This window comes from Strongylocentrotus purpuratus, unplaced genomic scaffold, assembly GCF_000002235.5.
Source record: "Strongylocentrotus purpuratus isolate Spur 01 unplaced genomic scaffold, Spur_5.0 spur5_scaffold_20, whole genome shotgun sequence".
NCBI lineage: Eukaryota > Metazoa > Echinodermata > Echinoidea > Camarodonta > Strongylocentrotidae > Strongylocentrotus > Strongylocentrotus purpuratus.
Window position 1 is genome coordinate 50,010,156 of NW_022145606.1, and position 18,726 is coordinate 50,028,881.

An 18,726-nucleotide genomic window follows, 5' to 3' on the forward strand; every position below is an offset into this window, starting at 1 on the left:
TGTGATTGCCATGTGACGGTACGTACAAATAGTTCTACAATGTCGGTTATTCTCAACAAAATATATTCAAATAGCATTGAAATGACGATGAACAAATAAGAATAGTAATACATCGTAGGTAATCGCGAGAATATTCTTCCATCTCTCTCTCTCTGCTAAATCACCCGAACAGTAAAATCAACAGAGTAGAATCAACTGTGACCCGAATCATTGTGAGTCATAGCTAAAAGAGTAAATTGCCACATCATGGTTGTACTAAAGAGTAGCAATTGTGACCGACTGTTGCTTTATACATTCAGCAACCTTGCCTTTTTTCTAATGACCAGTTAGATATATTTGCAAGTGAATGTGAAATCGCACTATCTTTAATGAATTACACCAGAAGGTTATCGTGATCACAATCCTTTGTAGCAAAACTTAGGTTCTAATTTTAACTGCAGTTATTGGTTACCAAAGTAGAGTTTGCTCTATATTCTGCCCCAAGTAATCAACATAATTATGCATTCGCTTTATTAGATATATATAAATAGCGTTTCCTTCTTTATCATTGTGTCCAGGGTTTTGTATTATTATTTTGTTTTCTGTAAGACTTACTGTCTTGAATAAGCTAGATAATGTTGTAAATTAGTGGCCTAGCTTAAAGGCCCGGTCACACAGCCCTCCACGGGCGTATCGCGGCCGAATCACGGCCAAAAATTTCTGCCCGTGAAGCAGACGCTGTTGGACGCTTTGAGGTCGCGATAAAGACGCGATACAGCCGTACTTTACCCGTCGTTACACGCGGTAAGAAATTCACACGCGGTTGGCCGCGCGAAAAAGTTTTGGGCTGCCCAAAAATTTAGACCGCGGGTAATCGCGGGCGGTACACGTGGTACACACGCGGTAAAGACGCGGTACAGACGCGGAACGAACGTGCTAGGACGTGCTACGGCCGCGGTTAAGACGTGGTTACACGCGGAATTGGACGCGAAATTTTAGCGGGTAATCGCGGGTGGAGCACGGTCATAGCACGTTTGTTCCGCGTCTGTACCGCGTTGTTATCACGTGCATTAGCGTGTGTACCGCGTGTAAGCGTGGTAGGCCGCGGTACCGCCGCGCTTCAGCCGCGATAAGGACGCGGAACAGTCGCCGGCGTCTGTTCCGCGGGCATACCACGGGTAAACCGCGGGTAAGCCAATTTTGCACATTTTCCACCACGGGCAACCGCGGGCAAAAAAAAATCGCGAAATTTTACCCGCGATACAGACGCGAAAGGCTGTGTGACCGGGCCTTTAGGGGGAGAAAAAAGAGCGCACGTCTAATCCTCCAAACGTACTGCGGAAGAGTAAGAGAGGGAGATAGAGAGAGAGAGAGAGAGAGAGAGAGGGGTGAGGAGGGGAGGGGGGTGTTTGACCCAGAGTTCAAATTCAGTTGTCTTTCATATTATTAAGCCAGGTACTGATTAATTTATCTGTCAGGTGACGGTTGCATATGAATAGTACCACCATGTTTATTGTCATCAAAGTATTCAAATAGCATTGAAGAGACGATGAACCAATACAAGAAATAACACATCGTCATTCACCTCTTTCCCTCTCTGCTACATCCTCTGAACAGTGGAGTCAACCAAGCGGAACCAGCTGTAAAACGAATTGTGAGTCCTACTTCAAACAGGAAATTGACACGTCATGGTTGATTGTTGTATCAAATGGCTAACAATTGCTGCTTAAATTCAGCAACAAATGTTGCTAATGCTTTCCCCTAAAATGCACCATTAGACATAAAGCTATATTTAAAAACTAACCGACAAAACTGATATTCTCAACCACTGCCATGACGTCATTTCCCATAGATCTTTTCTGCTGCATCCAAAACAGGAGCGAGTTTATCGAATTAGCAGGTATCAATATAAGAAAGAGATCAATTGAGAAAGAGAGATAGTGATATAGTGAGATAGAAATTGCATGAGCGAGAGGGAGAGCAAAAACAAAATGAATAAGTGAGTGGGTAAGAGAGAGAGTGTGATTAAGTGAAAGAGAGGGAGAGAGAGAGAGAGAGAGAGAGAGAGGAGAGAGAGAGAGAGAGAGAGAGAGAGAGAAAAGGGGCCGGGAGACAGACAGAGAGACAAAGAATGAATGATTGGATGGCTGAAGGAGGGATTAAAGAGATAGTTAAACTGTAATTGGGTTCCAGTTATTAGGTATGCCAAAAGCGAAAGAAATCGAAATATGTCATGTCTCGAATAGATATGAAAACGAGTGTCAATATAAAAATGTTATCGCTACCTCACTACACTGCACAAGGAACTCAATTGTGTGTGACCAATTTGAAGAGCTATTCTTTTTAGGGGACATTGCAGCTTTCGTATTCGTATAACTCCTTGTTTCTCGCCCCCGCAAGCATTTTTTGGGGCGCCCACCTTCTTTTTTTGTATTGTTATTTGGTAACAAATTAATTCTGTGATATTTTAGGATTAGATGTAAAACAAATTTAAGAAAAAAGGTATAATATTGATAATTTTGATAAATATTTCAAAGTTCATTTTACGTATCAAACTACAATTTTGTGAATGTATTTAAGTTTTCAAGTGTCAAGTTTATTTGTTTCCTCTTTATCAAAACATAAGAGGACACATTTTTTGGTCCCGAAATTTGAAAATTTGACCGATCGACATTTCGTTCCGTGGGGGGGGGGGGATAAGGTCACCTTCTTTTAGGTCACCCATTAGCATTATTTGTATTATTTTTATTATTTATATAAAACATTTATACAAACAAATGAGGGGGGGGGTTACCTCCAAAACACACCAACAAAAAATAATTGAGGGGGTTCGCCCCCCCCCCCCTGTGTACGCACCAGGCAACAGGAACCCTCCAATAAACTACCCCCCCCCCCTTCCCTTCCCCGCTTAGCTGGTGGTTATAGGGTTGCTTGGATACGGTTTAAAACCAATACCGTATATACTCATTTGACCGAAAAAGATATCACGTGAAAAGATTTACCATGAATCGAATATGCTAATTACGAACAACGTAATCGATATCACATGACGACCTTGGAATCAATTACAACGTTGTATCTATCATATAACTATCTAGTAAACTCTACAGCGCTGTGATGAACAATAAAACAACGATGGGGAAAAAATCTCCCAACAGTGCCATTTTACGGACCTACAATTATATATTGCTCAAAAGCTTCTGAACAAATTGGGTCATCAACAAAATTGTTAAGACGGCTTTAGATGAGGTTTTTATTATATCATGTTTTAGGTGGTTCCAAAGCTTTGGGGCAGCACAACTGACAGCGCATTATCGAGGTATAACTTTAGAACTGCATGTCGTAAGTTATTTCAATATGGATGTGTTTATTTAGATAACATTTCAGACAACTAGTTAAACGAGCAAAACTTTTCTAAATACAATATCATGCTTTACTGGCAACCAATGTAACCGGGGGCGGCCTAGTAACTTACAAAGTAGGGGTGGGGGGGGGAGGGGGGGGGGCTCCAAGAAAAAAGGGCACCTACAAAGGGAAATCTCTATCAAAGCGAAAATATACCATTTTTAGACATTGGTGTATACCCCTACATTGTGATTACATCATCAGGGATGATTTCAATATGTGTTTCATTTCATACACCATACAAGATATTGCTTGAGCATCACACTTTGCAGTCGGGTGTAATGGTCTGAAAAAGTATTTGTGTAGCGTGCGAGCTTTAGGGGAAATTGCTCTTAGTCGCTTGAAGTCAGGGGCGCATTTACTGATGAGAGGAAAAGGGGACATTTATCAGAAAAGAGAAGGAGCACGTGTCAAAGTTTAAACAAATATATATCAGAGGGTTAAAATGGGGCACTTCTTCCACCTTCAAAAAGAGGCGCTCACCAGGGATTTAAGAAAGAAACTGATGAGAACAGGAAATGGTATTTGTCGACGGAAAAGGGGGGCCCCATCAAATTTTGATAGATGCATTTATAAGAGGTGAAAAGGGGCACTTATGAAACGGGGATAGGTCCCTTATTAGAAAGAAAAAATGGGCATGTATCATTGTTAAAAGGGACATTATCAGAGGTGAAAAGGTGCATATATCACACCTGAATAGGGGCCATGAGTAGATATGAAAAGAGGCACTTAATATGTGAATGGAAAAATGGCATTTATAATAAAGGAAAATTTGCATTAGTCGAAAGAAAAATTGGCACCGCTCACATTTCAAAGGGGCATTCATCGGAGGTGAAAGGGGCACGTATCTGAAGTGAAAAGGAATGACTTCTCGTACCTGAAAAGGGTCATTTATCAGAGATTAGAAGGGGAAGGGGCTCTTTTTATTAAATGGCGGTACTTATCATTAGGAAAAGGGGCACTTGGGAAATTATAAGGTCTTTTATCCAAGTTAAAAAGGGGTAGTTATTAAAAGGGGAAGGGGCACTTCTTACAAAGTAAAAGAGGCACCTCTCAGATTTGAATATGGCAATTATCAGAGGTGAAGGGATACTTATCATGCCTGCAAAGGGGCATTTACTAGAGATTAAAAAGGGCACTTATGAGAATGGAAAATGGACACTTATTGCAAAGGAAAATGGGAACTCGTCGATGTAAAAGGGGCACGTTTCAAAAGAAAAGGGGCACTTATCAGAGGTGAAAAGGGGAAGGCGCACTTTTACAAATTTAGAGGGGCACTTGTCAAAGTAAAAGGGGCACTTTGTCTATGTAAAAACGGGCTCTTCTTACAAAGTTTAAGGGGCAATTTCGGTTATTTAACTAAATGTGGGGCACCGCCGCCTCTGAATGTAACTTAATGAAAACGGGTGTAATATGGGAACATTTTTAAGAAATTCAAAGGACACAAGTCTTGCAGAGGCATTCTGAACACGATGCATCTTCATTATGTGTGAATCTGACAAACTAATCGTGATAATTAACAGCTTATTTTTTCATATTTTAGGGGCGTACTACCTTTTAATATGTGGTTATGAATTCATCATAACATATGTTTTTTGGGGTGAGATAACTGATAATTAAAAGTTCAAGATGAGATGCGGATTTGGGGTAGTTCTCCTCTTTCAAGTCAAGTCCTTTTTTTGTGAGGGTATAGAAACTATATGGCAAGTGCTAATGTGATGAGATACTGCATATGTAGGTCTACCGTTAGGCGCCGAATGGTATAGAGTGCGGATTTAATCAAGATAATTTGTTACCGTTTTTCGCAGATAAATATTCTCAAACAACCTTATTTGTAAAAATAACACCACCAAAGATATAAAACTTGACCACTTTACATGTATATGGACATAAAGAATAGATTTTTGTTCTGATTTGTTATGCTTTGGTTTTCTCACATTCATTAAAACACAACCGCCTCCCCAAAACCAAATGTACAAACCAACACTCACAACACACACACATTGACTAACAATAACAAAACCCTCTAAATTGAGGTGAAAAAGGGCACTTCTTTTACCCACAATTTATCATATTGAAAACAGTATGAAATACTCACTGTATTTGTATAATCAATCAGTAGGCCTTTAAGTGCAGGTCAATGACGTCATTTACTGCCTACTTTAGGTACAGGATGAGTTGTTTAGATGTAAATTTAGTTGAGTAATAAATGAACTATACACAATCGGTTAGGATTTCTAAGGTTGCTGTCCGTGGTAATATTTCGTGTACTAAAACCCTGTTCAAAGCGTAGGACGTTCTATAAATGGCTCAAACTGGTATAACTTGTGAGAACGAAGAAAACTTAAACAGGAGTATTTCGAATCACAATTCCAGCCAAATGTTTAAGTGCCCGATTTCGCTTGCTTTGAAATCTCCTCATTCCAAATGCGATGTAACCTGCTTTAGTTAAGTAAGTATGACAGTTATCAAAAGTCGACTCCCTGTTTCGAATAGACCGACATGAAGCAGCCTACGAGGAAGTAATAACATACAGCGTCAACAAGTCTAGTTGAACGTGACCAGGTCGAGAAAAATAAATAGAAATGTTGACAATACCTCGCTCGCATGAATAAACTTTACAGATAAGTATTCGTGTCGGATTTCGATGTTGCATTACAGGGGTAGCGGAGAGTCTTTCAGATTAGGGGTGCACCAACAAAAGAGCACTTTCTTTAAAAAGAAGAGGAAACCTATATACAAATGGTAACCTCAACATATCCCAACGTAGGTTAAAGGGTAAACATTTAGTGTAAAAAAGACACATTTCTTTATTAAACGACTTAAATAGAGTAAGGACATTTGATAGCGTTGAAAACGAGGGCGATTATGTTCTGAACAGGGGCACAGTTTGTTCTTTAAGGGCTTGTGCCTTCTGCCTCCTCGGCTATCTTCGTGGTGGTAGAAAGGGAGTACATTTTAGTACAAAAAGCTGCTCCAATTCTTTGAAACTAGATATGTCTCTTTTTATATGACAGCAAAAGCACACGTTTTGTAGGCGACAATGGGAAATATAGACAAAAATACACTTACTAAACGGGAGTTATATAGAAAGGTAAAGGGTGACTTATCAAGAGAAATTTTTCACATTGGTAAAAGAACCACTTGATAGAAAAGGAAATGGGGCACTTATCAGAAGGGAAAAGTCCAATCAGAAAGGAAAAAGGGGCACGTGTCGAAGTAAAGGGAGCATTTATCAGAGAGGTGAAAATGGACACTTCCGGCACCCGAAATGGGGGTGCTAATAACAAGGGGTTAGGGGCATGTATTAAAAAGAAAAAGGGGAACTTGACAAATCTAAAAGGCACACTCATTAGAGATGTAAAGGGACACACATATTAAACTGGGAAATATGCACCAATAACAAAGGAAAGGGGCATTTATTGCAAAGGAAAGAGGTACTTGTCAAGGTAAAAGTGGCACCTATCAGATTTGAATAGGGGCACTTATGAGAAGGGGCACTTTTCATATTAAAAGGGGCACCTATTAGATTTTGAACAGGGCTCTTACCAGAGGTGAAAAGTGGCACTTAGGAGAAGGAAAAGGGGCGTATCTCAAAGTCATTAAGAAAACATTGGAAATAGAATGTGTAAGACAATGAGCCAATTACAAATCTGGGAAAAGGTAAAAAATTAGAAGCATTGACTTCAATATTCTAGTTTTTAGTTTTGTATGTCTTGTCTGTGATAAGTTAAATAAAGTTGTAAATAAGTGGCTTGGGGTAGGGGGGGCAGTTTTAACATGCTGGATCCAACACTATAAAAGTTGAATCCAGCATGTTAAAAGTTACAATCTGACATTTTGAAAGAGTGGTCACTCCTCGGTCTTTTTAAGTTGATATTTAACATTTCAGTTTTTAGAGTGTAAACCTAACATTATTTCTTTGTCAATATGCAAACGAACAGTAAAAACATCCATATAGAAAATATCTCTGTTAATCATGGCTCTTATAAATCATGCACTGCACCCAGGCAATCAAAAACCTGAGAAAAAGTAGCCATGAAAGTAATTACTTAAACATTCTTGTTTCTAGTTTATTTATTTTTTAATGGTAAGACCCATTCTCTGAGATAGACTAGATAAAGTTGGAAGTCAGTGGCGTACAAATGTAGTTCCAAAAGAAGGGGGGTGCATGTGCATTTCTGTAATCGTATTGCGAGAGAGAGAGATAGACAGAGAGAGAGATAGAGAGAGAGGGGGAGGGAGAGAGAGAGAGAGAGGGAGAGAGAGGGGGCGGGGTAAGGGTATGGTGTAAATGTATCTGTTATGCGACTGTCATGGGACGGTACGTAAAAATAGCACCACAATGTCGTTTATTGTCATCAAAATATTTCAAATAGCATTGAAATGACGATGAACAAATACGAATAATAACACATCGTGGGTAATACGCCGGCACTATGCACGATAAGCTCGATCTAGGGGCGAATGGAGAGAGAGATTAACTGAGTTTGTGCGTCAATGGAAAATATACATAGGGAGAGAGAGAGAGCAAAACGAGAGTGAGTTTTTTCCTCTCAATTATTAGGTATAAATAACAGCAAGAGATATTAAAATTGAGAGACAGAAAGTGAAGAAAAACAATTAATAAGCGAATGGGAGAGCGAAAAAAGAAATTAGTGAGTGGGTGAGAGCGAGAGAGTTATTTACGTGATAAAGTATTTCAAAGAATGTAAGAGGAGGGGGGGGGAGATACTAAGAGGTAAATTGAAATATTAAGTGAGAGAGAAAGGCAGACAAGGGCAATGAGACAGACAGACAGAAAAAAACATGGACTGATTGGATGGCTGAAGAAGGGAGAGAGAGGTAGAGAGAGAGAGAGGCTGGGAGTGGGAGACAGAGAGAGAGAAAAAAAATGACTGATTGGATGGCTGAAGGAGGGAGAGAGAGGTAGAGAGAGAGAGAGAGAACGGCTGGGAGTGGGAGACAGAGAAAGAGGCAGAGACAAAATACATGACTGATTGGATGACTGAAGGAGGGAGAGAGAGAGGTAGAGAGAGAGAAGGGCTGGGAGTTGGAGACAGAGAGAGAGAAAACAAAACATGACTGATTGGATGGCTGAAGGAGGGAGAGAGAGGTAGAGAGAGAGAGGGAGAACGACTGGGAGTGGGAGACAGAGAGAGAGACAGAGAAAAAAACATGACTGATTGGATGGCTGAAGGAGGGAGAGAGAATGACTGATCGAATGGCTGAAGGAGGGAGAGAGAGGTAGACAGAGAGAGAGAGAGAACGGCTGGGAGTGGGAGAGAGTGAGAGAGAGAGAGAGAGAGAGAGAGAAAGAAAAAAAAAGACTGATTGGATGGCTGAAGGAGGGAGAGAGAATGACTGATCGAATGGCTGAAGGAGGGAGAGAGAGGTAGAGAGAGAGAGAGAGAGAGAGAGAGAACGGCTTGGAGTGGGAGAGAGTGAGAGAGAGAGAGAGAGAGAAAGAAAAAAAACATGACTGATTGGATGGCTGAAGGAGGGAGAGAGAATGACTGATCGAATGGCTGAAGGAGGGAGAGAGAGGTAGAGAGAGAGAGAGAGAGAACGACTGGGAGTGGGAGACAGTGAGAGAGACAGAGAAAAAAAACATGACTGATTGGATGGCTGAAGGAGGGAGAGAGAATGACTGATCGAATGGCTGAAGGAGGGAGAGAGAGGTAGAGAGAGAGAGAGAGAGAGAACGGCTGGGAGTGGGAGAGAGTGAGAGAGAGAGAGAGAGAGAGAGAAAGAAAGAAAAAAAAGACTGATTGGATGGCTGAAGAAGGGGTAGAGAGATAGGATAATTGTCATTGGGTACCAGTTATTCTGTATGACAAAAGCGAAATATATTGAAATATGTCATGTCTGGAATAGTTATGAAAACGAGTTTCAATATAAAGATTGTATCGCTACCTCACTACAATACACAAGGAATCCATTATGCGTGAACCATTCAAAGAGATATTCTTTTCAGGGGACATGCACTGCTGCTTTTGTATTCTTCCACACTAAGGCCAAGTAAAAATGATTGCTAGTTTCTCTTTCCCGCAAGCATTCTTTTGGCGCCCGCCTCCTTTGTTGGTCTTTTCTCTGGTTATGTGATATGTTTAGCTTCAGATACAAATTTATTTCGGTGATATCTTAGATGTAGATCTAAAGAAAATGTGTAGTTAACGGGGAACTTCATTAAGGTCTCAACACGTGCATGAAAGTTTATCACGGTATCTTGAGTGGTCAGTCCCATTCGTGTCAAATGATGTAGTGTCAAGTAGATCAGTCCCATCTGTGTCAAATGGTGTAGTGTCAAGTAGATCAGTCCCATCTGTGTCAAATGGTGTAGTGTCAAGTAGATCAGTCCAATCTGTGTCAAATGGTGTAGTGTCAAGTAGATCAGTCCAATCTGTGTCAAATGGTGTAGTGTCAAGTAGATCAGTCCCATCTGTGTCAAATGGTGTAGTGTCAAGTAGATCAGTCCAATCTGTGTCAAATGGTATAGTGTTAAGTAGATCAGTCCCATCTGTGTCAAATGGTGTAGTGTCAAGTAGATCATTCCAATCTGTGTCAAATGGTGTAGTGTCAAGTAGATAAGTCCCACCTGTGTCAAATGGTGTAGTGTCAAGTACATCTCTTAGATTTCCATACTGAACCATGTCCATAATTATTATTATATGTTTATCATTATTTGGCCTGGGGGGTTAGGAATTTTGTCTGGAGTGTCGTTATATAAACCAAAAAGTATACAAACTAGGTATGTGTCCTTAATTAGCCAGAAATTCCTCCATAATTAGTCTTAACAAGTGGTAGAATATCACAACTTTTAGTGCATCGCGTTGCCGACGACTCGCCAGATGCTTTAGTTGTAGGGTGTGCGCAAGAGGGCATTACAGACTGAACTTCGAGGAGGCCTTGATTTGTTCACATTCATTAAAACGTAACTGCCTCCAAAACCACATGTACAAACAGACACTCAAAATAACTACAAATAACAAAGTATTCTAAATTGTTTAAAATAAACAAGTATAGTACTAATAAGATTGATTTATATCGTAGCTACTCATTTATAAAAAAGTACTCTATTGTAGTATTGTTATTATGATTTGCTTACTTTTTGTAACATTTTAAAGACTATGTATGACTACTCGACTAGATATATTATTTAAACAATCAATTATTTGTTTGTACGCTATATAGAATTACTAAATTAAAACAAATATTTAATAAACTTTGGTTTTCTTATTTATTGTTTTTACCCGAAATGTTTTGCCGTAGACGACTGTAAGCACAAGTTAATATGCAGCAATGCCCAATAGCATTTGTATGTGCGACCAAAAAATAAATGGATGAGAAACTAGGTTTGTATGTGTATGTTGTGATTTGCTTTCCTTTCATCGAGTGCATGCCACAAGAATTCACCTACCAGAAAAAAGACGATTCTACAGAGTCGTAGTTGTAATTGTAGCTATTATTACTAATTGTGCTACTATAGACCTCAATAAGTATTATTCTCTGATTCCAGAGAACAACAACGATGCAAAAAGGGCAGTTATGATAATGAAAATGGGCATTTACCAGGGCTGAAAGGGGGCATTTATGGAAAGGGGCACTTTTCAAAAGGCAAAAGAGTATAATTATATTAGAAATATAAATGGGGCATGTGTCAAAAAGAAAGGACCTCTTATCAGAGATGTAAAAGGATATTAAAGTGAAAGGGATGGAGCTATTATTAAGAAGGGGACGTATAGCACTAACGTATGCCGACGTACGTGAATTTTCACCAACACGCTACTGCACGTTGACATTAGTTAGGGGTAGGTTTGGTATAAGTTGTATACGTTAAACTCACGCTAGTATAAGCTGGCATACGTTGTTGTACGCAGAGGCCGAATAAATTTGTGTGTAGGTTCAAACATGTTGGGTGTATGCCGACGTCCTCTTTATAGGTTAGGCATACGTTAGGCAACCGTTACACATAAGCTAGACAAACGTTAAATAAGAGGTAGGTAACTCATACGTCGAAAAACGTTGGCGTGAAGGTATACCGTACAGCTAACTTATTGATAACCTATGAGTAACTTACTTCTAGCCTATATCTAACCTATATCTGACGTATCTGCAACGCATATTGACATATTCAGACGTATTCAACGTATGTCTGACGACGGAGTAACTTATTTAACGTGTCTCTACCGTACAACTGGCGTAGTAAATTCGTTTTTTTCCTTCAAATTGTAAGCATGGAAAGTAATATTGAAGTTATTTAGAAGTAACGTCACGTGATCTTCGGCAACACGCCGAGCGCGCTGCGCATAATGTTCGCATAAGCTACTCATACGTTGGGCATACGTCGAGAACGCTGGACATGCGCTGGCCATACGCTGTGGTTCGCTGCCATACGCTGTCATAAGTTAGTGATAGGTTACTAATAGGTTAGACATACGATATGTATACCTTTTCAATACGTTATGCAAACGCCCAAATTATTCATGCTGCAGAATTGTCGATGTTTTTTTTGTTGGGGGGGGGGGAGGGGCGTTTGCCGACGTTTTGACATTATTTCATGATTGTTCATATGCTAGCTATAAGTGTTACAACTTCATAGTGTGACCGGGCCATAATAAAGGAAAATGGATGCGTGTCGACGTGAAAAGGGGCACTTATCGGAATGGGAAAGGGGTACTTTTATGAAAGAAAGGGGGTACTTGTTGAAGGAAAAGGAGCACCTATCAGATTTCAATGAGGGCATTATTTTATGGGAGGTGAAAAGGGGCATTTATGATAAGGGGAAAGGGACCTTATTTAGAAATGAATGAGGGCACTAATCACAGGAAAAAGAGGGTACGTGTCAAAATAAAAGGGGCACTTAATGGAAGGGGAAGGGGTACCTCTTACAAGTTAAAGGGGAACCTCTCAAATTCGAATAGAGGCATTTATCAAAGGTAAAAGCGGCACAGAGATGGTTAGTGGCATTTATACGAATGTGGAACGTGCACATATTACAACGAAAAAGGGACACTTATCTGAACTAAAAGGGGAAACTTTTCCTAAGTAAAAATGTACGCCCTTTAGGGTACCTTTGTTAGTACCCCTCCCCCCCCCCCCCCCCCCTCGAAGTGCCGCCTTTGAAGTAATAGCACACAGCGTCAGCAAGTCTAGTTGAACGTGATCAAAATAAGATGACAATAAAATAAATATAAAAATGCCTCACTCACATGGATTTACATTATAGATATGTGTATTCTTGACGGGTTTCAATGTTGCACGGCAGGGGCGGCGGAATCTTTAAAAAGAAAGGGCACCGAGTGCAAAGAGAAGAGAACACCTACAAAGGGTAACCATGAAGTATAATTAAAACAAGTTGTACATTTGTGTACACCCCTGCCTTGTATCAGGGATGACCTTCAACATTTTTTCTTTACTGTTTGAGCACCATACTTTGCAGATGTTTGAGATTGTCTGACGATTAAAAACAATGCAGAAAACTTTTCGATAAAATTATGTCTCTTTTAACATGAATGACATTGGTAATGTTAATGCAGATGCCTTGAGTTTAAAAAACCCCTCATATTGGTTAAATCTATATATTCTTGAACGAAGGGCAATTGGTTACCTTGGTACTCTATGAAAGTAAAAAGGACATGGAGTTAAAACGATGAGAGGTTGAAAGATGCCTATTTTAGTAGGTGGCTGTGATTGTAGTTTAAAGAGGCAAACGTTTAGTGCGAAAAAGGCACACTTCATAATTTAATAAGAAGGGGCAAACGTTTAGTGTGAAAAAGGCACACTTCATAATTTAACAAGAAGGGAAACGGGCATGTATTACAAAGAAAACGGGGCAATTTTTTATTTTCAAAATAAAAGGACAGTTATATCAGAGGTGAAAAGCGGCACTTCTCATACCTGAAACAATTTAATATAAAACAGTATGAACTACTCAAATTGTTTGAATAATCAATCAGTAGGCCTTTAAGTGTAGGTCAATGACGTCATTCACCGCCTTTAATTTAGGTGCACGATGACTTGTTCGATGTCAAGATACTTGAGTAACAAATGAACAACTGGTTAGGACTTCTAAGGATGTTGTCCATAATAATAGTCCGTGTACTAAATTCCCGCTTGTGTAAACTATGAGAGTAAAGAAAACTTAAAGGTATTACAAAGTTTTGGTATGGGTCATGAATTTGGTTCAAATTAACATATTGGAAGCAAATGCGTTCCTACAATATGCATTGATCGTTGTCGCGGTTGAAATCGAGTCTAAAGTTATGAAATTATAAATAATAAACTCTTTATGTTGTATAGCTCCCTCTCAAGGTCAAGATATTAATTTAGTTATGAAACAATGTTTCTTGACTACAATCGACCGATTAGCTATTCCCGTTTGGAAATAATATATCCCAACTCCATATTCTGAGATTTTCATGGTCGCAGCTACCATTGTACGGCCATAGGCGCTATTTGAAATTTATAAAAATTTACCGGGAGTACCGGTAAATTGTTATATTTAATTTTTCTCGAAAACAGAAGTGTTTTAGGTGCTAAATTTTTTAGTGCGTATAATACATCCACAGGGGCATCCAAATATATCAAAATTGTAAAGATTCACTATCCACCCAATTTTCAAAATTTCCCAAAACTTTGTATTACCTTTAAACAAGAGTCTGTCGAAACACAATTCCAGCTTTCTTCTGGAGTGTCCGGATTTCGCTTGCATTTAAATATCCTCATTCACCGAATGCCATGTAATTCGCTTGAGGTAAGACAGATTTAAGTTCTCAAAATTCGATTCCTTGTTCTGAAGAGACCGACAGCCAGCATCCTACGAAGAAGTAATAACCTACAGCGTCGACAAGTATATTTGAATGCGATCAAATTGAGGACAAAATATTAAAACAGTTTAACAATGCCTCGCTCGTATGGATTAACAATAAATAGATATGTATTCCGGACGGATTTCAATGTTACACTGTAAGGGTCCAGGGTCGGAAGTCCCGCATTTTAGCAATTAATAATTGTCAAGATAGCTGTCTTGAGAAACTCGAATTCATCCCTTAAATTGTGCACTACCCCTATGGCTTTATTTCGTTGGAAATCAAACCTGTCTCTCATACGCACTCTCTCTCTCTTTCTCTCTCTCTCTCTCTGTCTCTCAAAGGTTACACGATGTTGAGTAAAAACATGCCTCATATTCACACGCACCCTCTCTCTCTCTCTGTCTCAAAGGTTGCACGTACACTTGTGAAAACATGCCCATCCACACAATCAGACAATAAGGAAGTGTCGATCGCTGACCTCTTTACGAACTCTTGTGATATGTATCCCATATTAGAAATTGTCGTGTCGAGACGCGAGTTTGTGTAGATTTGCTGTAGTTTTTTTTAATAGAAATTAGTGGTAACTTGCACCCGACACTTCGACAATATGATGATGTATATCGAGAAACATTGCAGTGGCGGATATACGGGGGGGGGGGGGGGTAGGCCAAGTGAAAATGTGATGTGCATAGAAAAACGCCAACATGTGTCCAGATCCACATAGTATTCGTATCGCAGTGGGTCGAACCCCCCCCCCCCCCCCCTTAACTTAATCGATCAGAAAAGGTTGATCATCTATAGCTTAGATTCACTGCAAGGTTCTGGAATCATCAAAATGATAAGAAAATTGGCCCAGTCTTCATAAAGTTATAAGCACTGTACACAGAAAGATGTATATGGGACTACGCACACGTGCGCGACACGTGCGTTTTTATCTCTCACACACCAACATATAAACTCATTTACCAAATATATCAATTAGTAGGCGGTTTCCCGGCAAATTTGTTATCATCATGTATTATTAAAAACATATTCTCTTTCACATGATTGGTAATAAGAACTTCCATTTCATTTTGTGAAATTGGGGCGTTTCCAATACTGGTCTTTACCTTTAAACTGTTACTTGGTTTAAAAAGACGTTATCATGCACTGCTTGTTATAGTCTCCATTGTGTTTGTACATGTAGATGCCAGGAAAACATCACTTACCGGGGTTCAAAATAGCACCCCAAAAATAAAGCATAACTTGGGCGCAGCCATATTCTTGATAATGTAACATAACAGGCGAACTTATACCAAGCTCTAACGGGAAAGACTTTTCAATTTAATTGCAAACCATTTACTTTTCAATAAGGACAAATCACAGCTTAAATAACAGGGGAATAATTCATTCAAAAAATAAGTTATAGCACTTGACAAATCTATTTTTTTATGCGAAATTTTTACCGAAGAAGAGCATCAATGTATTTATGCAATTTTTTACAATTTTAGTTCAAAATATAAAAACAGGTTAATGAAATGCTCCATCGCTACACACACACAGGAAAGAAACATCCATAAATGTCAATACATTTACTTATTTAACGAGTTCGTATTAGTACGTCACGTAATCATGACAATGGCGTTGCCCATGTTGTGTTGGTTAACTGTTCATTATGCTAAGAATACCTTGCTTTATATCTCTCTCATACACTTTGGTGAGGGAACTTGTATATTAAAGGGTAAGAATGCAATGAATCTCTCTGAATATTTCTTGGGGTGAGGTCTCCTTTAAGTTCGCATCTCATGAGCCGAAATCACTGAACTTTACGCAATGCGTAGTGTAAAGTTCATTGACCGAAATATGCGCGTGTTTTTGTATGGTGTCTACAAATACGGTATGTTATTCCATAACGGGAAATCTTCTGAAAAAACATATCGGGATAATCTTTTCCTTTTGAAGCTCCTCAAATATAGATTTAAAGCAAGAAAATTAAGGTATGAAGTCTTAAAGTTGCGACGAATTGGAAAGATGTCAATTTTACATCTCCCATACAATGTTCCTTTCCGAGTTCTTGTTCTCCTGACTGTTCAGTAAAAGCCCGGTAATAACAATGCTATAGTAAAGCAGTGGTCTAGTAACCAGGAGGTCTAGGGTTCAAATCCAACTCCACGCGCTAGTCCCTAACGGTAAGCATTAATCATCTTTGATTGGCAAAGTCCCTCTGAGATCCCCTGTCAATCCCCTGGTTGTGTACGTGCAAGAACACACATGCTTTCTTAGCTGTCAGATTAAAAGTATACCGTTTCAGGAAGAGCCCAAAACTGAAACTTGACCATTATATGCTAACAACAAATATCTAAATGAGCTCTAGCTTAAAATCTCACCATGTGTTATTTTCAGGGTCATGTGGTGCCTGGTCACGTGTCTTTTCTTTTCGAAAACCTAATCGTAGCCAAATCTTTCAATAGCGGGGGAACCTATTAAGAGGGCGCTCGACAACAATCACGTGTTAGTGCTCTTGACTGTAGGACAGTTTAGCCGACCCGGATTGAGTTAGGCCGAATATGACGAATAATGTTTTGCTGGCCGGGCTAGCACAAAATAAAAGAATATACGCCATGTCGTGACCTACTAAACTAGATGGCCAAACTCTGTGTATAGATGGTTTTGATCCTTTCAAAAGATCTTTTAAACATTGAGAACTCCCCCTTTGTGCACTTCCGAATAATCAGTTTCTTCAACCACCCCCCCCCCCCCGCCCCATTCCAATAAATGTATTCTTCTAGATCCACTCGGCATCTATGGATAATGATTACATAACTTTCATGACAACATATCAGTTGCCTTCTCTACACGTTTGGTACTAATAACATTGTTCTACTCATGCGCAGATAGTATCTACGGACTGGAAATGCCTCCCCCTCCCATCACACCATCATGAACTGTATTTATTACGTCATCCCTCCATTTCCAGAATCACTCCTCCATTATAAGGTTCATCGACATCTCCTGCCTGAGAGCAGAGTCAATAACTGTAGCCGTACCCTGCGAAATGCACTTGATTTGTCCTTGCCTAAGATTAGAACTTCGAGGTACAAAAATTCTCCCATCCCATCTTTCACTCGATCCTTGAATAATAATAAATAGAGGCTTAGGTAATTATCAGTATGTTGTATATCATGTATTTCAGCAATATAATTATGTGCAATATCAACTGTCATGATGATTGGCACAGCAGGTTATCACATTCATTCGTATTTTGATATTGCATGTATTTTTATCCTTCCTCTCACTCTCTCATCCCTTTTCTCTATTTGAACTTGTTACTTTTGAAATTTACTTTTCTCTCCTTCAGTTCTGGTCTTTCCTCTCTATTTCTATTTCTATTTCACTCCCATCCCCTCTCTCTCATCTCCCTGTCTCTCTGTCTCTCTCTGCTCTCTCTGCCTCTTCCTCTTTCTCCCGTCGTCTCTACTTCATCCTCTCTGTTTATCTCTCTCACTTTTTGTCTCTCCCTCCTTCTCTCCAACTCTTTCTCTTCTGATGATGTTTCACAGTACAACATTCTTTAATTATCTGCCATTCTTACTGTCTAATGATTTCTATTTTGTTCATGTGCAATATGCTTATACGTGTACTGTATTCATGTCACACTTGTGATTACCACACTGCCAATATTCCAATTTTAATACTTTTTAATACTTGTTAATATTTATTACACCATCTGAATGAATTTTGTATTGCATTATATCACAGTTTTTCCTACGTTATATTTAATTGAATTCCCGTATCTGTATACATTTTATTTTATTTGTTTTGATTTAAACGTTTACCCAAGTTTGCTAGCAATATTTCATATCGTGTATTTGTTTTATTTTTTATTTTTTGTTTGGATACCGCTTCGATGTTTTGATGTACACATTTATTCATTTGTATATATTTTTTTGTTCCCATTTGCTGTTTTCTTTATATATATAAATATATGTTTTTGAATGCTTTTTTTTTTCTTTGGACTTTTTGACAAGTCGTGAATAAAACCTCATTTGAATCTTGAATGAATCTTGAATGACTTCAACCCCCCCCCCCCCCTCCCCGCCCCCATCCCAATATATCTATTCTTCTAGATTCACTCTGTAAAGAAATGAATGTGTGAGGAATTGTGAATGAACATTGTAAAGCGTGTTCACTAATCACACAACATAACTCTCTTTTTATTTTAGCTACGAGGAAACAAGGTTGCACTGACAATAAAATACATGAAAGAAAGTATTCCCTTTTCGTTAAGTTTATTGGGTGCTGATGAAGCTGACCGTACACTTGCAAAGTGAAGTCAAGCACAAGTCGATGACTCGGAATAAAAATGCATAGATGGTAAATGTGAATATTGCACGGAGTTACATTGGCCAATAGTAAATGAAATGCATGGTCATAATAAATGCGAAGGATGGACATGATTAATGCAATGAATAAATAGAGCTTACGACAGAGTGGAAATGGTGCCGAAAGTCCAATAAAGATGATGAGGATAGAGAACGAAGGAAGGGGC

General features: G+C 39.1%; 1 protein-coding gene across 1 annotated transcript in view; it reads right to left on the reverse strand.

Moving 5' to 3' along the window:
* LOC100890779 overlaps positions 1-6,114 on the reverse strand; it is a 47,846-nt gene extending 41,732 nt beyond the window's left edge. The window contains exon 1 of the mRNA XM_030994041.1: positions 5,483-6,114. The gene's annotated coding sequence lies outside the window, so the exon portion shown is untranslated. The remainder of the gene's footprint in view (positions 1-5,482) is intronic.
* Positions 6,115-18,726: the final 12,612 nt, after the last annotated feature.